The sequence below is a fragment of the Patella vulgata genome, chromosome 5 (assembly GCF_932274485.2).
Source record: "Patella vulgata chromosome 5, xgPatVulg1.2, whole genome shotgun sequence".
NCBI classification, from domain to species: Eukaryota; Metazoa; Mollusca; class Gastropoda; family Patellidae; genus Patella; species Patella vulgata.
Genome location: NC_065883.2, coordinates 72401934 through 72429062, shown reverse-complemented (window position 1 = coordinate 72429062; position 27129 = coordinate 72401934). Strand labels below are relative to the sequence as shown.

Sequence of the window (27129 nt, the reverse complement as noted above, 5' to 3'; positions counted from 1 at the left end):
CAATCAATAAATATTAAGCTTAGACAATTGACAATAGCTTTCTTTTACCGATTTAAAATGTCACTTCTTGCAAATGCTTTTCACTTCCTTCCTGTACCTACATTCTACATCAAATTAATGTAAGGGGTGGTGTCTCTACATGAGTCTAGATGTACATGTACCATCTGTGTAGAGAAGGGAGAATGAACAATCTCCTGATTGTTAGACAAGGATGACTCATGATGTATTTATATCTTATGTTAAACTAGACTAAGTAGAGCTGTTGTTGGTATTCTCATCGTTTTTCATCTCAAGAATCTCTGGTTGTAAAGTACCAGTACAAATATTGTTATTATTAATCTGTAAAAACATACCATCTCCAGTCTTTAGGTAGAGAGAGAGAGAGAGAGAGAGATGGGGATTAAGGTCACTTTAGGTGGAGTTAAAAATACTATATTATGGTCATCTACAAACTTGTGGAATCTCAGACCCCACCCATTTACCAAATTTCTACATTTGCAAACTCTAATACATGTACATACTATTGGTTAGCTCCAGTAAAATAACCGATGTGCATTATTCGACAAGTACGTGGGGGGGGGGGGGGGTTGGGGGTAACTCCATGTACATATTTACATGTAAAAAAAAATTGGTTAGCTACATGTGTGAACAGTAAAATAACCGATGTGTAATATTCGACAAGTACCAGGGCAGGGGTTAAACTATTAGAATTTATAAATTAATTAATATAGGCTTACATATTCAGCAATTTGTATGATAAAAAGCTGACATGGACAAAGTAGATTTTTTGCCGCTTTAATTTCCATGTCATTACATATAAAAGGAGGTCTACTGGTACATATATATCTTTATTATCTCTAATATTCTAAAAACAAGATTCCCATGACAGCATCCTAAGGAGTGTCCCAGGACTCATCATATAAGTTTGTAGGTTACTGGTCCTTGCAAAATGAATGAATATCAAAGCATTGTAATTCACAGAAAAGAATACAAACACCAGAAGGACAAAAAGTAGTGCACATCCGCAGGGTGCATTTATTTCTATAAATAAATTCCAATCCATCAACTTACCTTAGCTCAAGAATTAAAACTGTACTCAAAAACAAACAAAATAATCCACAAACTCAAATGTATCCTGTAACATCCAATATCAGAAAATATGTACCGGTTTTCTTTTTATCAAGGTCATTGATAAAACTCATACAATGACAAATTTATAAGGTACATCTACTTCTAGTTTCTACACATCTTTCATTACATTTAATATTATGACTGGTACAATTGGTGAGTAACATTTGTTAAATAATCGTTCATCATAACATCCACAACAATTCTCAATTCGAACAATCACTCAGATTACTCCTTTTGTGAATCACTCTTCCGTTGCAAGATAAAAACATTACAGAAAATAGAGTTTGAAAATCCTAGCTTAGTTAGCTATATAAGAAGAAACACCTACCGGTACGTGTACATGTATATCTAAATTCACACTGACTCATAAAACTTTACACTGTAAAATTAATTCAGAAATAAACACAAATGCACAAAATCAGCTACAATGGCTGTTCACTTTGCCACATATTTTAGACACATTAAAAGCTTAAGAGCTGAGAAACTAACTACTTATTATAAATGCTAGCCTTTCATCTTAAAACAGCCCACATGTTTACATCCACCAGTAGGTACAGGTCTAGTCAATCAACCATGATAAGACACATAAACACCCCTGGAAATCACTGGAGCATGACCAACGAGCAAAAGAAAAAAAATACTGTCTGATAACTAAAAAGTATAGAGTCTATAAAGACTAGAGGTGGATGAATATGGATATCAGCCAACTATGATCTAAGCAGATATATGCGAATTGTATTAATACTGCCAAGTAGACTAGACATTATGAGGGTAAATTACATTTTATTCTAAGTTGGAATCGAGAGACAGAGAGAGATATTAATGTACTCAAGTGCCATACAATAGGAGAGAAACTTGATTGCCTTATATCTAATAACTTTGGTTCAACATCAATTCGTACTATAAATTATCTGGTGAGAGAGAGAGAGAGCAACGGGGTTTTAACATCCACTCGACACAAACTAGGTCATTTAGGGACTAACATATGGTTCAATATAATTTCAATAATTCTCCAACGCTTAGGGTCTTTAGCAGTGGGAGAAAACCAGAGGACCCAGAGAAAACCTACAAGGTTGGACAGATGACCCTACTCTTTGACAAGAGTGAAATCACGCCACTTGACCCAATGACAGACCTTATGATCCAACATGCTCGCATTAAAGATACATTATGTAAGATTTAGATAAAGAACTAGACATTCTTGCTATAATAGTTCGAAAGCAGATGATGTAAAATGAATAATTTGAAAATTTCATTCAAATTACTCTATTGCAAGCGAAGATATTAGCCTTTAAAGGTTTCACAGAAGCTAAGTCTCGGTCCTCCATACAGTGTATTTGATTAAATCAAAGTATCGCTGAACCATTCTAATCTATTTAATATCAGAGAAAACAAATGCCATCGAGAGTTGATTAAGGCCTAGATCAGTTAATTAATGTCTAATATTTTAGAAAACATTTCAGACCTAAAGAAAGACCTGCAATAGGCAGATTTAGCTCTTGCATAATGCATGTTTTATCAAATATTTAAGATAAACCCCAAAAATTACTGGTACAACAAATCTAGACTATTAAACTATATTTTTAATAACTTTTTTATTGCCTTTTAGTAATTAATCCCAAAGCACAAGAGGAACTCTCAGTTATTGAACTATTTTTAAATATCGAATATCAAACCAACAATTCTACAGATACAATAACTCTAAGCTATTAAACTTTTTTTTTAAATAACTCTTTTATCACCTATTAGAATTACATGTAATTAAAATTTATAACAAAAGGTTTAGCTATTAAACATCCCATAATACTAGAGAAGTTATCAGATGATGTTAAAAAGCGTACACACATCCAGTACTCCTTACAGCTAAATGAATAAATTGTGCGTTCTGTTTTAAACGTTTGCAATATTTATATCAATGACCTTAGATAACCTCATCCCAGCATGTCACCATTATGATCAAATTCAAAATTCAAATAATATCTATGACAGTTATAGCCTATTGGTTATAAATAAAATATTTATAGCTTATAGCGTCAGATCAATAATCATAAAATATTTATTACAATTTCATTTGTGTACAAGCGAAGACGAATATATTGACAATGATGTTAGTTCCAGCCAATTATTGTTCACTTCATCCTGAACAAACAAAGTAGCATCTTAACTTAAAGATACTTTATGGGAGATTCGATGCAGTTCTCACTATAATAGTTAAAAACCAGATAATGTAAAGGCAATTTGCTGAAAATTTCATTCAAATTGATCCATAATGAACCGAGAACTAAGCGATTTAAATTTCCGCCTAGCCTCATTCATCATTACTAAAGTCAGTACGATAAACAGCATAGTCTTGATTATCCATTTAATCGTTAAATCGTGAAGGAAAGTTGGGCAGTAAATCGGCTCATAATCTACTCAAGATCGCAGGCTAGCGATGCCATCTAGAGTTGATTATGGTCTGGATAGGTTAATTAATGTCTAATTAATAATTTAGATAACATTTCAGTCCTAAAGAAGACCTGCAATAGGCAGATTTAGCTCTTGCATAATGTATGTTTAATTGGTACATGTAACTTCTACAATAGAATCAATTTGAGTGCACTTTTAATAGCATGAACTAAGCCGTGAACAATTAGATATTGTCTGCATATGCTTGATCAGGATCAAGAAATTTCAAAATTAAATAGACAGCAGATTGATTGATTGTGCAGAAAACTGATCTGAAGACGCTGAAATGTGTGTCAATTTAGTTAAATCTGCATATTGCAGGTCTTTCTTTAGGCCTGAAATGTTATCTAAATTATTAATTAGACATTAATTAACTTATCCAGACAATAATCAACTCCTGATGTCACCGCTAGCCTGCAATGTTTACTGGATTAGACGTTGGTGATAATACCATTTGCTGCTCCACTTTCATTCTTGATTTAATCATGAAATGGATAATCAAGACTATGTTTTTTATCGTACCGACTTTAGTGATAATGATAGAGGCTAGACCCAAAATTCAATCACCACCGTGGCTCCCTTTATGTGTGGTGTGGTCCTTCTGCACATGTATGTACATGTATACCGATATTTTGTTCGTTTCTGAGGTTTTACCTCCACTTTAACCACTTTCGTAGACGAGTGTTTCCTAAGAAACTTGCAAGAGGAAGCCACAAAATAGGCTTGATCCAGCTTATTTGGATAAGACACAATGTCTTTGTAGGGATCTAAATGTAATGAAGTTAAACAGCCCTGGTTTTTTTTTTCAGTCTACTTTTGCTGTATCAACACGATGCAGCGTAAATAAATCAATGAAAAGGTTCTTCTGTGTTACTGGTACTACTTCTCTATAGAACTACTTTATTACCAGTACACTAGACCAAACTGTTATAAAAATAGTCACAACTCACAGAGATAACTTATCTCAAGAAACAAGATTCTTTACCTAAATATTCTACTTCTTTTAACTCTTCAGCACAGATTAATCCTGTAACCATAGCAACCAGAGTAACAACAGACAGGATGATAAGGAATCTCTGTAATGCTTAGAGTCTGCTAGAAGACTGTAGGCCATATGGTCAGAGAACCAAATCGCCAGGTCACTACAGCTTGTTAATTGACATTAATCACAATCTGGACTAACATTTGGCTGGAATTGACCATTCAATACACTGACCATCTTGTCTTTAATTAGATGTTACTATAAATAGTTCCTAGATGCCTGCTGTGAGATATAAAGGGGGTTTATTGTTCCGTTTCATTGTTGGTGTTTAGATATTTATTACAGTGACACAATTCCTACTGGTTCACATTCCAGGGGTTTGCAGTTCAAATCAGTTAATATTAAACCCTCTTTGATAAGTATTTAGTAATTGAAAATATTAACACAAAGTACAATTTTATGGATAAACAATTACGTGTGTTAAGTTTTTATTGTCTTAATTCGTAATGCTGTTGCATATCCTGACTCATTCTGCACTGCAGGCAACTATCATTTACAAGAACAGATATCTGCCCTAAATGGCTGCCATATCCAAAAAATAGTATACTATTTTGTAACGTGGTTTAATTCTGTTTCATATCTGTCATACACAAAAAAGGTTAAATAAACCTTTTCAATGATATTAAATTGAAGCGGAAAAAATATTTCTCAAAATTATCTAAGAATACTTAGTGTTTTCGACTAAAATCATTGATTTAGGAATTAAAATGTCGGTCAACCTTGTAATATTGAACCTTTGATCATTACTTAAAGAAGATAGAAATCTTGTTTTATTAATAACTCAATACTTGTAAATTGAGCTAATATCAACTTCCATGTATTTATACTAACAGTTTTTGCCAAATTTACAAGAATTTCAATGTATACTACATGGATAATTTTAGATTAATATTCTGAGTTCAAACCAATTAATATTGAACATGTATAGAACTTTTCATCTAGTAATGAGTGTAAATGGAGCTATATCAACTTACATACATTCATAAAAGAACTTTTTGCAAATGTTACAAGTATTTATATGGTTAATGGAACACTTGAGACATATTGTGATATTTAAAATTGAATGAAGGAAGTACTTACGAAAAGTATTTTAAGTAGGGAGGGATCCTACTTTAATAAGCGTGTATCCAGATCCACAACTATTATTTCAGGTATAACACACAAAGTTCTCGTGTCAAATAAACTTAATCCTATCACTTACACCAATAGATTATAAAGCGTATATTCTTCGTTTAATCCTGTCCTTAGTGTATTTTCAGTACAAAAATAACAATATGGTTCATAAATTATAATAAAACTACACGTACATGTATATAATTATTCCGAAAAGCGTGTAGATTATAAAACTTCTTTTTATCCGGAGTGTACTTTCAGTACAGTTCATAAATCTACGAGTACTACATGTAATTATTCCGAAAAGCGTGTAGATTATAAAACTTCTTCATATAATCCTGAGTGCAGTTTCAGTACAAAAATAACAATATGGTCCATAAGTTATAATAAAACTACACGTATATAATTATTCCGAAAAGCGTGTAGATTATGAAACCTCTTGGTGTGTTTATTAATACTGAAAATATTTTCAGTACAGTTCATAAATCTATGTGTACACGTATGTAATTATTCCGAAAAGCATGATAGATAATTACTTAATCCTGAGTGTACAAAAATACTGTATTGGTTTCAACAGAGAGCACAAAATGATATCTGAACTAGAACAACGTTAACACAGAACTGAATTATTAAAGGAATTAGTATTAATTTATGAGTAATTATACATGAATCAACCAGTTTGTGTATCACACAGTATATATTACTCAGTGGATATGTAGATCATTACAAATGTCTGCATACCAATACCATTACTAGTAACAGTGTACGGTAACACCTGTAGTCATAATATAATCAATTATATAATTTATTCGACTAATGACTGGTGTCAAATCATCTATCATTTATTAAATTTTAAAAATAAAATTCACACCAAATTCACAGCTCAAAAACTCAAATAAAACTATTTGTACCCCTCTAGCCTACAGCTGATTTTTTTTCGTAGCAGGAAGGGACATTTTGTAGAGGGAAGGGACATTTTATGTATGTAGGAACTGTACTATTTTTTGCTTCAATATATACATGTACATGTATGTTAAAGCATGTACAACTGAAATTGCAAAATTCCAAACAATACAATTTACATCAAAATTTCAGGCTGAATGTTATTGAACTGTATTAAACTATGTTTGGACTGATATCAACTTTCACAATTCTGTAGTTTGCAAGGATTCAAAAGTCAGATTCCGCAGGCAGTATGAACTCTGAACTACTAAGTGTTTTTGTGCTGACGTCATCACTCCGTGTGTTGTCATTGACATAAGCAACGCTCGGTTCGTCCATTTTCTATGAAGAAATTGGGAAAAGTTCTTGATTAAAAGACAAGGTATGAAATCGTGATTTTCTTGCTGTTTTGTGGATGAAATTCGTATTTTTTCGCTTTTATAGAAAGCTTGAACATTTACATTTCAGTAGTACATGTACGTTGATCAGCAATTGTTATGATTTTGAGCAAATTTTCGGGCTGTGAAATGTGTCTTTTTTTCGACAGCCGGCGATATTCCGTGGAACACAACATCATACTTTGCATTTTGGCGGAAACGAAAATCTGTCAAAAACGAAGTATGAAACTGTGTTCGTAATTTGTACTGGTTGCAGAACCTCTCTATTGTCTCTCAAATCAGACTCACCAACTTTAAAACATTTGTACGTAGAAGAATTATAATTTATTAAATCTACCAAGTTACCATGACCTGGATGTAATCATTAGTTTATATTTTTTTGTGTGTAAAGGGCAAATGTTTCAACTGCATCCGGTTATTATCATCAATTGAACTTTTAACTAGATTCTCTAGAAATATCATTTCTTCACATGTTGATCACACATGCGACATGCTATAAATGTAACCAGAACCAGTAAAGGGTACTTCTATCGGAAAAAATAATGAAAATACTGCGATTGCTCAGCAAACCAATTTTCTTTTTTACAACTTCTTCCACCATAACATCATTTTTACAAGTTCCTTAGATTGGTTACAGTCAGTTACAGACTTATTAATGGCCATACTGTAACTCAAAACATCCCATAAATATACTAATAATTAGTTGTCGCTTTGGCAAGAAACTATGGTTGTTTTGGTTTAGGGCTGTTACGACTACATGTACATGTACAATATATCCCTATATAATCATTTTATAGCAACTTTTTAGTTTTCAAACATTGCCTGAATTTGCATGTAATCAGCTGAATTCATTTTAATCTATAAATAAGCTGATCAACAAATTTTATACCTGCAGGTGGGGATGTTATAGAAGATTAAAGAGATACATGTAATATGGATGAGATAACGAGGTATTTACAGCATCTACCTGTATGTCCCTAAACTGTGGAGACTATGAGACTAGAGAGAGAGAGAGAGGGAAATGGGGTTTAACACCCACTCGACACAAACTAGGTCACTTTGGAACTAACATATGGTTCATATTTTATTTTTATAATTCGCAAGTGCGTAGGGTCTCTAGCAGTGGGAGGAAACCGGAGGACTCAGAGAAAACCCACGAGGTTGGACAGGCGACCCTGCTCCTTGTCACGTACAACTGGAGAATCGAAACCACGCCAGTTGAATCAATAACAGACTTAATGATACAACGCGCACGTGCTAACTATTTGGCCATCCAACCCCCCGCCGAGACTATGATATAAATAATATAAATAATGTATAATCTATTAAAGATACATTATGGGAGATTCGGTAACGAGTTGGCAGTTCTCACTATAATAGTTAAAAACTAGATAATGTAAAGGCAATTTGGAGAAAATTTCATTCAAATTGATCCATTATGAACCGAGAACTAAGCGACTGAAATTCCCATAAGCCTCGGTCATCATTACTAAAGTCAGTACGATAAACAGCATAGTCTCGATTATCCATTTAATCGCCAAGGAAAGTTATGCAGTAAATCAGCTCACAATCCACTTAAGATCGCAGCCTAGCGATGCCATCTAGAGTTGATTATGGTCTGGATAAGTTAATTAATGTCTAATTAATAATTTAGATAACATTTCAGGCCTAAAGAAAAACCTGCAATAGACAGATTTACTTCTTGCATAATGTATGTTTAATAGTCTGTGTATTTCCTGATACTCTTCAGTTTATTTATATCATCCCACTTTAAACCGGTTTAATAATTTCCTCAATTATTATATTAACATAACCTCTAATATATACTTCCTCTCAAATTTTATACCATTCAGAGTAGGCTAATGTTTTTGTGTACATAATGGTAATTTTTGCACTACTTTAATACTAAAGGACATTAAAGGCACAACATTTCGAACAAAGAGGCAAATCTAAACATAAACTTTTAGAGAGAGAAACGGGGGTACATGTACATAATACCTTTAACATCTACTCAACACAAAGCAGGTCATTTCGGGACTAACATGGTACAATTTTATTTCGATAGGGGTCTTTAGCAGTGAGAGAGAGATAGAGAGAAAGAAGTGGGGTTTAACGTCCACGACACAAACTAGGCCATTTCAGGACTAACATACATGTGTATTGTTCAATTTTATTTCAATAATTCACTTGCGCGTAGGGGTCTTTAGTAGTGGGAGCAAAACGGAAGACCTGGAGAAAACCCTAAGGTTGGACAGATGACCTTACTCCTTGTAACGTACAACCTGGGAATAGAAACCACGCCAGTTGACTCAATGACAGACCTAATGATACAACGCGCACCTGCTAACCATTCGGCCATCCATCCCCCATTTAGCAGTAGAGTAGGAGGATGGAGGAGACAGAAGAACACTCACATACAAATGTTGGATCAAAATCCCAAACGCTAGACTCAATACTTCAGGAGAAATAAAGATAGCAATGTGAAAGCAATTAGAAACCAATGTAAACTTTCAATGACTATAACTTAAATTACAATCAATTGATTTTAATAAGATTTGGAGGAAAATAATTTTTCATGAAATTAATTTGATTGTGTTTGGTCTTAAAACTCTATAGGATTACCGTTATTTTAAATCTATTAAATTACATGTACATACAAATGGTCATAAAACTCTATACTTCTATATTAAATATTATTCAGATATTTAGGGGTTTAAATACTGTGTTTACATCATGTGACTATACATGTCTGTTTATACCCCAAGTGTTGTTTACAATGGTTTAATTACTGTCATACCATGTGTATAGTGTGGTAGTGAGTACACTACATGTATGACCTTTGACCTGTGTTACCTATCTCAGGTAGGATATGTAAGTACTAAAGATGTATAAATAGCTGAAAGTAATCCATCTTATTAGAACCATATGTTCTAAATACTAACATATTTTTATACTAATACCTTTTCTAAATTCTATCTAAAATATGTGTACCTGGCATGGTTCATGGACTGATATGATGTAGCCTTATTGTACATGAGTCCATAGATCTTACATTATTTTGAATACAAGAAATTAATTTCAATTTTTCGCAACCGATTTATTCACAATATTTTTAGGGAAAAAAATATGGGTGAGCAGAAAGATCTCCTTCAAAAAAAAAAGAACAGACTCAAGATTTAAGTAAATATATATCTCCCCCCCCCCCCTCCTCCACACACCTGGGTGTTACATGTATATGTAGCTGCAATGCATGTTTTGGTTTTTCTATTGTACCATAATTCCATCTCATGTTACTGTGGCAACAGTTGATTTTGTATCAATTCCTGAAGTGTCACATCCATACACCTTAGCCATGTCGACAGCCAGCTGTGGCACTGACACACACACACAACTATCTAATTCGATTGTCTCAGTAAACGACACTGAGTTTCATCAGAAGCTAGTCATCGAGTTTGATAATGTCAGTAGTTAGAGTTACATGTTGAGCTAGAGAATCATGTGTTTTATGAACTCATTGTATTGGTATGAATCACTGGAAGCTGTCCTCACAACTCTTTATTGATTTCCACCAAGTTTGGATAATAAAATTATCTAGTCCAACTCATTATACTCTGGACAGCTGTTGATCTATATTGAAGGACCTGTTACTCACCGTTAGTAACAAATTACTTGTGTTTGAAGTTTTCATTTTAGAAATTTCAGACTCTTTAATTGTATGGTAAATTTTCACAAAGTTTTATCTGATTGCTTGTAGCCTATACATGTAGATGAAACATTGTAGAGAGAGAGAGAGAGAAATGGGGTTTAACATCCACTCGACACAAACTAGGTCATTTCGGGACTAAAGTATGGTTTAATTTTATTTCAATAATTCGCTTGCGCGTAGAGGTCTTTAGCAGTGGGAGCAAACCGGAGGGCCCAGAGAAAACCCATGAGGTTGGGCAGGCGACCCTACTCCTTGTCACGTACAACCTGGGATTCGAAACCACGCTAGTTGACTCAATGACATCCCTTGATACAGCACGCACGTGCTAAGCATTCGGCCATCCAACCCCCTTGAAACATTGTAGAACTACCGCATGATTGCATTTTAGTTTCTGATACAAGTGATAGCTCGATTTAAGGCTACCGCCTACCTAATAGCACCAGATAAAGGAACTTCATATCAAAAAGATATTTATAAGATTAAGTAAGCTTGCAACTCAAAGTGTCTACATACTGGTCCATTTCAGGAGCTGATAACCTCACAACCTGGTCCAAGACTCCAAATGTACCAAAATTCATAATTCTAATTTATAATTAGCTAAAGCACAAACAACAGATAGAATTTTAGCTTGCCTTGCACTTTTGACACGGATTATGCTATGGATTATGAGTAAAATATTCCCATGACTTAGTCTTAACTCAGTTATTGTGTAGCATTTAAAGACTTAGGTTAAGCTATAATTTACAGGGTCCATATATTTAATCCCAACTAATTTCATTTATTGTGTAAGGCATAGAATGGAGCCAATCATCAGGGTTGGCCATTATTTAGTCCATAAAACTCATCACTGCAAATAATGACAAGTTTTAAGAGATGCTACAACAATTGTACACTGTAGTAATCCAGATGTTTTGGGGGCTTCTTTATCCACATTCTTGTTTTTACATTTTTTGTTTACACTCTCTTTTTTTTCCCCCCAACACAAATAAACCTAAGCTTACTTAATATTCCAGAAGTGGGTGTGGCACATTTGTTTATAATGTAGCCCACTGGTTTGTGCAGGGTTGGATGGAACTAAAGTTTATCTACAACACATCAAGCAATGTGAGATAACCTTTTGACATGGCTATAATATTTCATTCATAAAAATGTAGGCGTTAGTCACTGATATCAAATTATGAGGCCTACTGGCGTACGTACTGCAATGGCCAACAATAATGCTTTACTGGGAAAAAAATACACACCCTAGAAGTAGAATATGAAGAAGGCTTTGTTCAATGTGTTTAAATATAAAAAAAAGATAGAGCCCAAACGAATATTCCATTTGCCAAACTTACAACACCAAAGAGGTAATATATTACGAGCTTTGAACAGAAAGATTACCACGGTTCATTGCTCTTGATTAGCGAGTAGTAACAACCGACACAGCCTTGCCATTTACAGCTAGACAAACGAGTCTGTTTTGGTTGGGTTTTAACATAATTTATAAGCGGCTTTGTCAGATCAAATTGCAAGATTTAAAGCACATTTTTATGATTCTAGAAGGATATGTCTGCGATAAATATATTCAAAACAGTTTGTCGTAATGATGACGCTGCCAATATAGATGCACCGTTTATTGATTATGAATAATACCGCCATGTTGGCTAGCCAATGCAAAGGCATCAGGTTGCTTTTCGAATTCTTCTACATATCCTGCGAAATCTACAAACATTCTTACCTGGAAAAATAATGGACCGTTTGGTCGATAATCCAAAGTTTAAGTACCTTCTTTGCAATCTCTAATCCAATCGAACTGATACAGTAAAACTAAATATTTAGCCGGCTTCTACAGAAGATTGCGGGAACCCAGAGCTAGCCTCATTACACCATCGCATCTTCTTCCGCCAATTGGATGGAGTACTTTCGCTCAATGTTTTTACATAAAATAGTTCCCTTGTAACATGCGTAATTTATAAAAGAATTCCCTTTTATCCCCGTATTAAATACATTATCGTGATGGCCACTCCTTGTACTTCATTTGTTTTCCGTTTTATTTTAATCATCAACATAATGAGAATATTATTCACGAATTAACCTAGTGATGTCATACTATTATGGGATAGCGTTATAAAATGTCGCGCAGAGTTGGTTACATTCCTCGTCACTTTCGATCTGATCCGCCACAATAATGTTTTCAAATTGTCTTGCTAATAAATAAGAGATGTTCAGTTGTTTGCTATTTGCACGATGTATTTATAGGCCACAAACAGGGAGACAGACTACTAGTAATAGGGAATGTTTGTTTTCTCTTCCAGTCTTGAAAGAGTTCCTTCCCCATGATCACCTGTCATAAAGTAGTTCGGAACGGGCACCTGTTGGACAATGTTTATATACACCTTTTGAGTATTAGATCGGCATCCTCATCATTGGGATAGGCTAGAATATTAAAACCCAAATGATACTTTCTGTTTTTTTTCCGGTTTGAATGTGCAATGCAGTGCTGCTATTATAAACTGACAAATGGACACCGATTATATCTTTAATTAGGCTTATAATACCGTGATCGACCCATCACCTTGATACTCCGACCATGACTCACTGTTTTGATTAAATAATGGGCCTTTATCTATTAGGCCCCCATGATTAGATTAGCTGATTAACATTATCCAACATTGAAAAAATAACCAAAAAAAAAACTGGATGCAAACTCATTATCGATAGTACACTACTGACAAGGGGAAACCGGTTGGAAAGTCCTAAGCAGTAGCGGATTATCAGTGAGCCTGATGAGGCTGCAGCCTCAGGCCCAATTGTTTGGAGATCTGATCTTATTTTTTAAACGTAGGCCTACAATGTACATTAAATCCTTGTAAGTTTTCGGTTATGTCTTGCTTAATATATTGTAGCCACGTGACATCATTTATGGGCATATAAAGTTACATTACAAATATCAAAAACCATAGGCCCTCCAGCAACTGCCGCTTCAGGCCTTGGTGGAGCTTAATCCGCCAATGGTCGTAAGACACAGTGGGATCGAATCCCAAACTCACACTTACAGGGCCAACAGTTGCTCAGCCAAAGGAGCAAGAACTCCAAATTAAAAACTATAATGTTCAATTATGGGTATTGGACTACAATTACTGATAAGAACCTAAATATTAGCCCTAATGACAGTAAAAATTGTTAACCCTTTTTTTTTTTTTTTTTGGTGGCTAGGTGGGTAAGGCGCTGGCTCGCTAGCCTGGAGGTCGGGTGTTCGATCCTGCATTGGCCAAGAAAGTGCATCCCGATTTTCCGACATGGTTTCCCCTTGTCAGTGATGCTGGACGGAGGGCCTGACAAGGACAGCTGTCTAGTCCTTCGGATGAGACAAAAAACCGAGGTCCCGTGTAAACATTGGAATGCACGTAAAAGATACCTTGGCAGCTGGAATTCGATATAAGAGTAGGCGATAATGCCGCTGCCCGGGCAAAATTTTCCTCATAGCACACTGTATGGCGTATGCCCGTCTTCATTAGCCCAGTATAGGAGCAGAACAGTAGGACGTTAAACCCTATTTAATTTCATTTCATTTCTGTTAACCTTTTTAATATCATACATTAACCCTTTCCAAATTCTTTTGATTGGGTTCATTGGCCTTATGGACATGTTTTAAGACTTTAATATTTCAAGGTTTAAGTATTTATAACATATACCTTCCAATAATAACAAATGGTTGATACATTCCCAGTTTATCATATTATTAAAGAGGAAATACTGAAAAAAAATATTTATAGTTTTGTAAGAACAAGGGTAAAGACAGAAATGTAAAGGTTAAAAGATTATTAAAATTTTCATATGGGAAGAAACAAAAGTTTTATTAACTTGAAAATACTACCCCTAGGCCTGTTTCTTAAAATCTAAATTTTAGTAGATACTTCAATTTTGATTGGCTAAGCACTAAAATCAATCTAATATTATCCAATCAAATTACTAAAATTTGGATTTTATCTCAGTTAAAATTTCGTTAAACAGGCCCCTGTTCCCCCTCCTCACATCAACTTAGTATATGTAGACATTTCATATTTTCTAAGCAGCATGTCTCTTTAAATCCAACATCTGAGAGATTAATTGACACATTTTAAAATGTTTTGCATATCTTTTATTTTACAGTGATATAATGTAATACACTGACATCCAGCATAAATTAAAGTGAAAATATATCTATTAATATGTATATACAATGAAATATTAATTTATACCACAGCATTGTTATAGCATCACAATTGAAGGTTTATTAAGGTAGAAAATAACTCTGTACCTGTGCAGGGAAGATTAAAGTTAAAGAAATATCTGTTTGTGTATTAAACATACATTATTCAAGAGCTAAATCTGCCTATTAAATGTTATTTAAATTATTATATCCATTAAACATACATTATGTAAGAGCTAAATCTGCCTATTGCAGGTCTTTCTTTTAGCTTCAATTGTTATATAAATTATTATTCAGACATTTGTTAACATAACAAGCCCAAAAACAACTAGACCAATGGATGGCAGAGATTTAAATGAATTAGAATGCCCGCAAGATTTTAAAATTTAACGATTAAATCAGTGGTTCTCAACCTTTTTTTGCCAACGGCACACCTTGGAACACATGAAAAAATAGCGGCACACCTGGCTAAAAATATATGAAAAATATTTTAATTTTGCAAAATAAAAACATGACACAGACTAATCATAGTCACATAGAATGACTCAAACTAATAAAAAAAAAAACACCGCTATGAACTTACTTTATTGCAGTGTTTCGAATTGAATTAGTCAACAAAATAGCTGGCTTCTCTAGTGGGATTTTGCGGCACACTTAGGAAGATCTCTCAGCACACCTGTGTGTCACTGCACACTGGTTGAGAATCACTATGAACTTGTTTTATTGCAGTGTTAGGAATTTCATCAGTCAGCAAAATAGCTGGCTTCTCCAGTGAGAAATTTCGCGACACACTGGTTGAGAATCACTGGATTAAATGGATAATCAAGACAAAGTTTCTATTGCCATGTACCATTGCTACAATAATAATCGATTTACACATCTTGAAACACCCATAACTTTGCTCACAATAAAGTAATCTGAATGACATTTTCAATATATTCATTTTTCATTATCTATTATTAGCAAAAACAGCCAGCTCTTTACCTAAATCTTACATAATGCATCTTTAACTGTGAAGCGGTGGGACAGTTTATTTGTCAAGTTACTGTCATACATCCATTCTAATTAAAATTACACCACCCTTTCATTTTTAATTTAATATTTACATATAGTACAGTCTAACAACATCTTTAACAAATTCCGCCCATCCATATTCAACTTAACACATTCAATTTGTGGGATAGAGAGAGAGAAAGAAATGGGGTTTAATGTTCACTCGACACAAACTAGGTCATTTCGGGATTAACACATGGTTCAATTTTATTTCAATAATTTGCTTGCACGTAGGGGTCTTTAGTAGTGGGAGGAAACCAGGGGACCTAGAGAAAACCCAAAGGTTGGACAGGTGACCCTACTCTTTGTCAAGTACAACCGTGGAATCAAAACCCCGCTAGGTGACTCAATGACAGACCTTATGATACAGCGCACATGTGCTAACCATTCGGCCATCCCACCACCCCTTAAAAACAGTGGTGAGGTCGTACTATTTTATAATGTAAATACTGTTTTTATTATATAATGAAGTACATCTGAGTAGATATTGTAAATGGGTGATAATAGCCTTTTGGGTTTTAAATAAGTCTTTTTCCGGAAGAAATAAACAAATTGGAGTGGCTTACAAAATTTTGTTTACTTTTTGTGTCTTTTAAGTAAGTAAATAATACCGGAGATGCTAATTGTAGGCCAGTTGGGAGAGGTTTGTGAATTTCTGAAGTCCACAATGGCCGCTTTATATAAACGAGTATTTAGGGGAATACTAACCCTAACCCTTTTTAGATGACTGAACTTGGATCCAATTTACCTTTTACCCCTCTTAAAAGTGTTAGGGTTAGTGTTCCCCAAAATACTCATTTATATAAAGCGGTCATTTTGGACTCCGGAGATTCCCGAACCTCCCCAACCGGCCTACGATTAGCATCTCATCTCCCAAATAATACATCAATAATAATTGCACAAAATTTGCAACCTTCAACCGCAACTGTGTTTTGAAAAAAAAAAAAAAAATCTATTATTGAAGAAGGTTTTACAAATTTAAACGGCAACAAGTATATTTCGTAAAGATTACACATATTTCATATTTGAAATATAATAAAAAAATGTAAAAATCTAATTATTTAACCCTTAACCGGTCATTGTCGACTATAGTCACCACAACGTTATACAGCTAAGTGGTCACGGTTGACTAAAGTCGACCACAACAAGAACCTTTTTTTATAAGCCGCATTTGAGTATTTAGTTTCGTATTTAATTGATATGGCCACGCATGCGTGTCAGACAGGAACTTGTCTAGTCAAGGGCATTGAGAAAAACATGTCTTTGTTCAACATTTTTTGAAGAAAAACGTAATTTAACGATTTCGGGAACGTTAAAGACGCTCGAAGTGGTTGAAATTCTTATGAAATATTCTGACTTGGATTATATCGATGACACCGATTCTGAAGACGATATTTCTGATGAAAAGAAGTTAGAATGATTTGCAAATTATAGATCAACTTATCCCCTTCAACTTTTTTTATTGGTGTCAAGAGTCTATCACTTATAATTATTCGGCAATAGTCGATTGAAATAGGCATACAAAATATTTCGCGTCAGCCTTTATTTAGCCGGACCACTTGACGTCATGACGTCAAAATGACGTCGACCGGTTTAGGGTTAAGCCATCCCACATATGGACACACTAGGCGAAGCCTTTGCCCAATTCACCAGTCGATTGCATTACCTTTCACGTCACATGATTAAACATTTCGGGCGACCATGTATTCAAACAATCATGTGACTTCTCAATATGAGTGCATGATGTGTGGTGATTGGCTAATCATTTAATGCATTGTTATATTCTCTTATTCAATAATATTATCCAAAACAACAGCAATATCTCGGGCCACATTACACTGTGAGCCTATAACATCTTAACAAAAAACATCCATATTTCTTGATTGTTTATTGAGCGTATAAGCAACTGTGCGGAGACCAATCTATATAAAACGATAAACGAGCATACTATGGACTGGGAAGCGAGCATGATGTCATTGCAGCCATCTTGGAATTGTGGTGTCATATCAAAAAATCGCAATTGTTCAAGGAACAAGCGCCCCCATGAACAACAACAAGTAGATGAGTAGCGACTGCTCCAGTAATGACAATCGCACTCTTGGATAATGACCTTCACTCCATTAAACCTTCAACCAAATTACAGGGCATCCTTTTTTTGTGTCAGCGTAATTGTCCCACTTCAAATTTTTTTGGACCTTTTAAAATGCCTTGATGTCACAGGTTATGTCTCGAAAGACAAGAAACACAAATAAATGAAACATTCGCTTTGGTCATTCTAATCTTATTATAAACACTGGATCCTGATGACGATGTCATGGTTTAAACATCAACAGGACATACTTTATTGTCTTTACAACAGTAATAATGTACAATTACTCCATTCGGATATCTGGCAAAGGCACTGAAATATAGAATTAAACCAATTAATGACAGAGCATCAATTAAAATTTCATATGGACATATAGAAATGAAATGGAGTTTAACTGCCGACTGTTCTGCTCCAACTGGGCTAATGAAGACGGGCATACGCCATACAGTGTGCTACGAGGGAAATTTTGCCCGGACAGCGGCACTAAGGCCTACTCTTATATCAAATTCCAACTGTCAACGGATCTTTTACGAGCACGCCAATGTGTACACGGGACCTCGGTTTTTTGTCCCATCCGAATGACTAGACAGCATCACTGACAATGGGGAATCACGCTGGAAAATCAGGATGAACTTTCCCAGCCAATGCAGGGATCGAACACCCGACCTCCAGACTAGCGAGCCAGCATCTTACCCACTTAGCCACCGTGATCCCCATATATGGACATATGTGAATATGACATTAAATTATGTATTTTGCAATTTACTCATTTGCATTCTGTATAAAAGTGTATCTAGTCTTTTGACGAGGACAGGTGAGATTTCAATTAAAATTAATAACTCTAGTCTTTTAACGGCTACTGGGAGCCACGATGGCTAGGTGGTTAAGACGCTGGCTCGCTAGCCTGGAGGTCGGGTGTTCGATCCCTGCATTGGCCGAGAAAGTTCATCTGGATTTTCCGACGTGGTTTCCCCTTGTCAGTGGTGCAGGGTGCAGGATGGAGGGCCTGACAAGGACAGCTGTTTAGTCCTTTGGATGAGATGAAAAACCGAGGTCCCGTGTATACATTGGAATGCACGTAAAAGATCCCTTGGCAGTTGGAATTTGATATAAGAGTAGGCGATAGTGTCGCTGACCGGGCAAAATTTCCCTCATAGCATACTGTATGGCGTATGCCCCTCTTCATTAGCCCAGTATAGGAGCAGAACAGTAGGACGTTAAACCCCATTTCATTTCATTTCATTTCATTTTAACGGCTACAGGTGATACTCTAATTAAAATTAATAACCCTTCCTTACCTATCTCCAATTCTCTTTTTACAAACACGACACATTTTTTCATCTGTTATGTTCACCTTGACACTCTGGTGAAATATTCTCTGTTCTTGTATCTAAAAAATATAATAATCAATATCATTAAACATTTTGACTGAAATAATATAACGACAATGAAAGAACCACACATATATTGTATATTTGAAATGTATATTTTGCTCTGTGTATATATGATATGTATATTCTACTCTGTGTATATTTGATATGTATATTCCTTGTATATTTGATATGTATATTCTACTCTATGCATATTTGATATGTACTGTACTGTGTGTATTTCTAGTCTATGTATATTTGATATGTATATTCTAGTCTGTGTGTATATTTGATATGTATATTCTAGTCTGTGTGTATATTTGATATGTATATTCTAGTATGTGTGTATTCTAGTGTGTCACTGTGTGTGTATATTTGATATGTATATTCTACTCTGTGTGTATTTAATATGTATATTCTACTCTGTGTGTATTTAATATGTATATTCTACTCTGTGTGTATTTAATATGTATATTCTACTCTGTGTGTATATGTTATGTATATTCTACTCTGGGTATATATGCTATGTATATTATACTCTGTGTATATTTAATATGTATATTCTACACTGTGTATATTTGATATGTACAGTTTACTCTGTGTGTATTTGATATGTATAATCTAGCCTGTGTATATTTGGTATGTATATTCTACACTGTGTATATTTGATATGTATACTGTATTCTGTGTATATTTGATATGTATATTCTAGTCTATGTGTATTCTGTTCTGTGTATATTTGATATGTATATTCTACACTGTGTATATGATATGTACATTCTAATCTGTATATATTTGCTGTATGTATTGATATGTACACTATGTATTTGATATGTATATTCTACATTGTGTATATGATATTTATATTCTAATCTGTGTATATTTGATATGTACATGTATATTCTAGTCTGTGTGTATATGATATTGATATGTATGTAATACTCTATGTATATCTGGGGGTTGGTTGGCCGAATGGTTAGCACATGCGCGCTGTATCATAAAGTCTGTCATTTAGTCAACTGACATGGTTTCGATTCCCCGGTTGTATGTGACAAGGAGAAGGGTCGCCTGTCCAACCTCATGGGTTATCTCTGGGTCCTCCAGTTTCCTCCCACTGCTAAAGACCCCTACACGCAATTGAATTATTGAAATAAAATTAAACCATATGTTAGTCCCGAAATGACCTAGTTTGTGTCCAGTGGACGTTAAACCCCATTTCTCTCCCTCTCACAATAAAAGGGAAATTTTCGACATGGGCAAGTTTTAAAAACCACTCAAGGAAAAGGTAATCATATTAAAAGATAAAATGTGCTAAATCTATATAGAGAAAAATCTATACATTATCATTATATGTCTGGGAAGATAATAAACCTTCTAAAGGTTAACAGACAAACACATCCGCTTTAATACTTAATACCTTTTTCACATGAATAATCTTGGAGTCAACTTCAAGTGATGGTCTCATTTCATGCAAAAACAGAAAAATAATTGTGTAATTTTCTTATGGCTGAAAGTTCAAAGTTTTGGATAGAAAAAAAGATCGTGTTTGTAATATCTAAAAATTTCATCCTCTTCTAGGCATTTAAATTATTTTATTTCGTGCAAAAACCTGAAAATATTCGCGTAATTTTCTTACTGGGTGTTATTGCCATCTGGTTAAAACACAGATCCTATTCGTTTTACTTGTCTTTATCTTGGATCTGGAAGAGTTGTTATTTAACTCGTGTTCTGAATGGTGTCAGGGATAAGCCAATGAAATGGTCTGTTACGGCGAGCTTTAGGCGTGTTCTGCACGGAACTGTGGGTTATCCACTAGTAACATCAATGCTGATTGGTTTTAATTAAAATCAAATGTCTGACATCATAGGGTCATAAGTCGGTCTTTTGACCCCTGACGTGACCTATCGCTATAACTTGTCAGATCTTCATGTAGTGTAGGCCATCGAAAGTATAAAAATACGAAACTAAATATAGATCTGTATTTTGATCAGATTGGGTGTTATTGTTGATTTTTTAAAATGAAACCGAATGTATCAGGTACATTTAACATGACACTGTGAAGGTGCCATAAACAATTCATGTGAAAATTTGTTCTGTAGGGAATAAAATTGCTCAAAGAGACATTATACAAGAGCTAATTCTGTCTATTGATGAGCTTTTTGCTGGCTTCAAAGGTTATATAAATTATTTAGACATTCATACACATGACAAGCATATAATCAACCCAATAAACCACCAAATAACTTAGATATTGAGTTGAGTGGATTAGATAGGGCCTGCCATATCTACGCAGGGTTGGTTGTAGAAAATACAAGGCCCAATTTGGGAGGCCCGAAGTTACAGGATATGAATACATTGCAGGATATGAATAAATTTAACTAGGCCTATATTCATTCATATTTAAGGCTAACTTTTCTTTGCTTCACAATTAGTAATTGATTAATACCTGAAAATAGCCACGACTGGTAGCCCTGCTGTCAGATTGCCTGGAAAAGTTAGTGATTAATACCTGAAAATAGCCGCACCTGGCAGCCCTGCTGTCAGATTGCCTGGAAAAGTTAGTGAGATGAGGGACCCCTTACTAGTGCGGGGCCCAATTTGGGGAAATTGGTCAAATATGCCGAAAATATGGTGGCAACTCACAGTGACGGCTGATTGATGCACTGAAAATTGAGACTTCGTTTATTATCATGCCAATTGTACTTAAAGTGCACATAAGATGGGCTTGGAAACTTTTGGATATGTGTAGCCAATGGTTACAATATCAACTTTACGGCAAGTTCACACCAATCTGATTGAAATTAATTCAGTTATCTTCACTCAAAGTTGTAAAAATGGACCTCCCGTAAAAACGACTTTGCCAATTATCGAAAACACTCTTAATAATAGTTGTGTCATTAACATCAGTCATTAATTAATCAATCCGACTAAACTTATACAGACTTGGGGTCATTAATTAATTTACATCTCGGTGTTAGCAGTGATTGTTAGTGGGATTAAGAATGCTGATTATGTAATTATCTTTTTTACGCCGGCCAGGTCAAAGGCATCACTCTAGGTGGAACGTGTGCGTAGTACCTACAAATGAACTAATGGTAGAATCGTACACACACATATTTATTGTATAAAATAATTAAGTTTTACTCATCAGTTGTTTATAATTATTATTTAATTTTTGTTTTTTTGTAATCAAGTAGCATCGCATTATTTGTTGATTGGCATTTAAACAACATTTAATTGACTTGATATGAAATATTCTTTATAATAAAAGTATTTTACAATTGCATTGACAGTTTAATCACTCACCAAACGGCATCAGGAACTCCGCGTATTTGATATTCATGTCCATGAATCCCATGGAATTTTCGCGCCAAAGTTTAACCTCAGTAACTACACCTGTAGTGCATGGAACTATACATGGCAATAAGATTATGCATGCTCATCGGAAAATTCCATATTCGCTGTGAATTTCAAATTGAGTTACGATACAAATTGTTCTTTGTGTATAGAAATGGTTATTATTATTATGTATAGCTAATAATGAATATATCGACAATTGACTGGCATCATTTGTATTTCTGTACTTAAGTTTGGGATATCAAGTATTACGGGATTATCCAAATTACCGGTAAATGCGCTAATTGCTTGAGTCAATCTTCATTTGACACGTGGCCTATTTAAACAAAGGCAGCTTAAATTGATCTACGGCATGATACAGCATTTTAAATTCACTCTAAAATATTCCAATCACAAATGTCTAATCTATACCAATGAAAGACGATAATTCGGTGATTATGATTAGGCCAGTCACGTGGTAATTTGACCGTCAATAGACGCTTGTCCAGTTGCCGTGTGTATTGATAGTGCTATATTGTACAGACAGTGAGATATTGTATAGATAATGTATATCCTATGTGTAGTGCCTGTGACGTCACCAGCCAATCAACCGGATTAAGGTCGTAATTGAAAAATCGAAAAGCGTTTTGGCGTGTCGGATACTTAAACGTTAACAGCGGACTTAATTTTAATCAGATTGGCGTGAACTTGCCTTAAAGTTCATATAGTAAGCATGGGCTATACGTACATTAAATTTAGATTTTTGATCTTACGTGGTCTTTAACAATCCAGAAAATGAAATGTCATTCGGTGGACACAATTTAGGATATTTCTTGTCAATTCGCTCAGAATAAAGTAATTTGACTGAAATTTTCAATATATTCATTTTTCATAATCTATCTTTGAACTTTTGAAACAAGAACAGAGAGCTCTTGATGTAAATCTTACATGTAATGCCTCTTTAATATAAATCCATGTACAAATTATTAACGCAGGCCATATTCCAAACGACCTTTTTAATTGCTCGTCTGGGACATGAAAAAAAGTTTGTAATTTCCCAAAATATATTTCAGTGATTTTCATTTGATCATTTATTATTCATTCAGATGGTACCAGAATATCTAGACAGCATCAACTATAATACCATTACTAAACAACCATTTAATTGGTGTTATTTGATTAAAGGTACATTATGTAAGATTTAGGTAAAGAACTAGCCATTCTTGCTATAATAGTTCGAAAATAGATGACGTAAAATAAATAATTTGAAAATTTCATTCAAATTACTCTATTGCAAGCAAAGATATTAGCCTTTGAAGGTTTGACAGATGTGTGCAATAATTTCAACCACCGTACTGGTTGATCGAAGCTAAGTCTCGGTCCTCCATATTTGATTAAATCAAAGTATCGCTGAACCATTCTAATCTATTTAATATCGGAGAAATCTGATGCCATCCAGAGTTGATTAAGGCCTGGATCAGTTAATTAATGTCTAATTAATACTTTAGAAAACATTTCAGGCCTAAAGAAAGACCTGCAATAGGCAGATTTAGCTCTTGTATAATGCATGTTTAATTAAGTGAGTTGTTTTTTTTACCAGGAGCGATTTTGACTCCAAACTGAAGTGAGATTTTCTTAGATCTCACTGAATTTCCAACATGAAGACGAGTTAAAAACATAAGATTAAAGAATAAACATTGTCTAATCACAATTTTAAAGATACTAAATTGAAATTTCAGTGAAAGATAAGCTTCCACACATTATCCTTATTTAAACTTAGGTAAATCTGAATATCTTTTCCTGCTCTTGTATTTGCCTCCCTTTTATCTTTTTATTCTACCAAATAAAATAAAAGAATGGAACCCTATAATCAGGTACTAAATGACTGGGCTCTATGTTTCTTGTTCTTTGGGTGACGCTCTTCAAAAAGCCTAAGGCCCTGTCAATTCAAGTGCAATCGACATGAAAATTGGCGTGCTTGTTCTTTGCACAATTCTGCATCGATTTGGTGAATTAGATTTTTGAATTTCATCCAACAACATGGTCAGTTCCTGGTCCATAGTACGATCGTACTTGTTCTAATAATTGAATGGGACTAGGTAACAAAAAGGTTCAGAAACATTTGCCTTTTTCGAACATTGGATAAAATCTTTTGGTTTTCTACCCTCAAAGACAGAGAGAGAGTGTTGCTTTAATCGCTATTATATATATATATATATATGGTCAGTCGTGCTATCATCAAATGTCCAAGAAGTCTAACTCACAAACTGTCATTAGTAAAATCAATTGATACTGGTAGAAAGTAAGTTATAAGTATCCTGAGATAATGTTTGTTTTGTAACAAATCTACATCCATCTTTAATGACTAAATGTGATATCTATATTGATTCTGGTATATGTCCAGTGGGAGGATCGCATGCCTGGTCCTATTTAATAACAATCAAGCGAGAGAGAGAGTTTAACTCCACTCAACACAAACTAGGTCATTTCAAGACTAACATCGTAAAACTTTTTATTTTTAATAATTCATTTGCGTGTATAGGTCTTTAGCAGTAGGAGGAACCAGATGACCCAGAGAAAAACTCCAAGGTTAGGCAGTGGACCCTACTCCTGGTCCCAATTACAGACCTTATGATATAAAGTAGATGCGTGGGTGGGGTGGGTGGCTGAATGGTTAACGCATGCGTATTGGATCATAAGGTATGCGATTGAGTCAAGTGTCGTGGTTTCGATTCCCCACTTGGCCAACCTAGTCGGTTTTCCAGGGGTCCTCTGGTTTCCTCCAACTGCTAAATACAAATAGCCCTATGTGCAAGCAAATTATTGAAATAAAATTATACCATATGTTAGTCTCGAAATGACATAGTTTGTGTCGAGTGGATGTTAAACACCATTTCCCTTTTTCTTAATTGAATTTTAAAAAAGTTTCCCCTTGTCAGTGGTGTAGGATGGAGGACGAAAAAACATACAACCGAGGCCAGATGTAGAGAACCGGAATCTGACGAGGTTTGCTGAGTGCACGAAGATTTGACAAGTTGTACTGGAAGGTTTTGTCAGGGGTCGTACAAGTGGCTTTTGACCTTATGACGTCAGACATTGATTAATCAACCAGCGTTGACGTTTCTAGTGGTTTACCCAAAATTCAGTGCATCGCACGCCAAGAAGTCACTGTAACAGATGGTTTCATTGGCTAATCCCTCACGCCATCCAGATCGCAGGTTATATAACAACTCTTCCAGATCCTAGTGTAGTACAGACAAATAAAACGAAATTTTGAACTATAAAAAACAAAATCAATCTGATTAAAGTACAGATCTATATTTCGTTTCATTTTTTTATACTTTCGATGGCCTACACTACATGAAGATCTGACAAGTTATAGCGATAGGTCACGTCAGGGGTCAAAAGACCGACTTATGACCTTATGACGTCAGACATTTGATTAACCAATCAGCATTGATGTTACTAGTGGATTACCCACAGTTCCGGGCAAAAAAGGTCAAACACTCGATTAACCAATCAGCATTGATGTTATTAGTGGATTACCCACAGTTCCGAGCAAAAAAGGTCAAACACTCGATTTGACAGACCATTTGATTGGCTGACCCCTCATTTCAAGCAAAACACGAGTTAAATAACAAGTCTTCCAGATCCAAGTGTAGTAAAGACGAGTAAAATGAAATTTTGAACTATAAAAACGAAACAAAATAGGATCTGTGTTTTAACCAGATCTTAGTGTTGTACAGACAAATAAAACGAAATTTTGAACTACAAAAATCAAAACGAAATAGTATCTATGTTTTAATCAGATTGTGCACATTTTATATGGGTGGACTAAACTAAATAACCCAAAATCAAAATACAACCTCCTCGATGTGCATAATTCATGACAATCCTAATATCATGATTTATGATCTTACAATACTGTGTGCCTATTTTTGGCAAAATTGTGATGACATGCTCAGAGTTTAACTGCAATATGTCATGTCAATTTAATTCAATGTGTAGCCCATAATTTGTTGAATAGATAGAGAGAATGCTTTAAAGATACATTCCCACGAAAATATTTATTGTGTAGTTATATTTAAAGGAGCTAAATCGCTAACATTTGGGACCTAGAAATTCACAAAAGTGGGTCGCAACGCATATAATACTGTAATATGAATGTATATAAACTGATTTACATTTAATGGTTTCAATTTTTACTCCAATTTCAAATCAGTTATGTTCGGCGAAATAAGTCAGCAATCTCAATTGAGTGCAAATTTCTAGCGTCTAGTTATTCTAGTCTACATAACTCCATTTGATCTGGTGCAATGTGTCTAGC

At 34.7% G+C, this 27129-nt stretch overlaps 1 protein-coding gene and 1 long non-coding RNA gene across 9 annotated transcripts in view; both read right to left on the bottom strand.

Annotated features, from left to right (window-relative positions):
- Nucleotides 1-12660, bottom strand: part of LOC126822331 (spectrin beta chain) — a 106364-nt gene extending 93704 nt beyond the window's left edge. For all 8 annotated transcript variants that reach the window (XM_050551148.2, XM_050551151.2, XM_050551153.2 and 5 more), the window contains exon 1: nt 12501-12660. The gene's annotated coding sequence lies outside the window, so the exon portion shown is untranslated. The remainder of the gene's footprint in view (nt 1-12500) is intronic.
- A 5713-nt stretch (nt 12661-18373) lies between these two features.
- On the bottom strand, nt 18374-26773 carry LOC126822417 (uncharacterized). Its single transcript, XR_007680816.1, has 3 exons — nt 26669-26773; nt 19395-19486; nt 18374-18408 (listed from the first exon to the last, which is right to left on the bottom strand). It is a non-coding gene; the product is annotated as an uncharacterized LOC126822417 (long non-coding RNA).
- Nucleotides 26774-27129: the final 356 nt, after the last annotated feature.